The 775-nt window shown below is 47.4% G+C and overlaps 1 protein-coding gene across 1 annotated transcript in view; it reads right to left on the bottom strand.

Annotated features, from left to right (window-relative positions):
* LOC109913297 (glutamate receptor ionotropic, delta-1-like) overlaps positions 1-775 on the bottom strand; it is a 14,632-nt gene that overhangs the window by 10,215 nt on the left and 3,642 nt on the right. The window lies entirely within an intron of this gene.

The following is a 775-nucleotide window of genomic DNA, read 5'->3' as shown; positions in this document are numbered from 1 at the left end:
ACTGCTCCCACTGAAACACTCCCTCCCACTCCACAAAGGCCAACCTCACACCCTGAAGGCCCAGCTCCCACCACAGCCCTCTCCCTTGCTCAGACTGCACCCACTGCCCTCTCCTGTGCCTCTAGCTCCCAGCTCCCCTGCTGTTGATGTATTTGGGAAACCTCCAAGTGCAGTACATGCTGTGGGAATACACCCTGACCGCTCAGCTCCTACTGGATTTACCATTAATCACAGCAATGACAGGGGGCATGCATAACCCAATCAGCCTAGTCTCTTTTTGCTCAGATCAATCTGTCAGCTGATTCACTTTAACACCTTCAGACGTTGAAGTGCCATTGAGGATGTCATTGGGAAATGATCCATTTACATTGGACCAACTTTCAGAAGTAGTTGATTTATCATCTGGAAAATGTGATTAGAATTGGCGTGTTTTTGTTCTCCCTTCCCTTGTTCTCCATGGCAATAAGAAACATTGTGAATAGAGTTTCCCGTGGATGCCAATCTTGGCTGTAGCACAGCATGGGGAAAGGAAGGTGAGGGCAGCTGTACTGTTGGGAGAACTCCATCAAAACTGATGGCCACAGTCTCCAACAACCATTAACATGGTCACACTGCGGAGATCTTCAAAGAGATCTTCTATGAATCACAGAAGGTAGGTCTGCAGGTACAACAAGTAATTAGGAAGGCAAATGGAATTTTGTCCTTCATTGCTAAAGGGATTGAAATAAAAAGCAGGGAGGTTATGTTGCAGCTGTACAAGGTGCTGGTGAGGCCA

This window comes from Rhincodon typus, chromosome 34, assembly GCF_021869965.1.
Source record: "Rhincodon typus isolate 14 chromosome 34, sRhiTyp1.1, whole genome shotgun sequence".
In the NCBI taxonomy this organism is placed as follows: domain Eukaryota; kingdom Metazoa; phylum Chordata; class Chondrichthyes; order Orectolobiformes; family Rhincodontidae; genus Rhincodon; species Rhincodon typus.
This window is presented reverse-complemented; position numbering and strand designations above follow the sequence as displayed.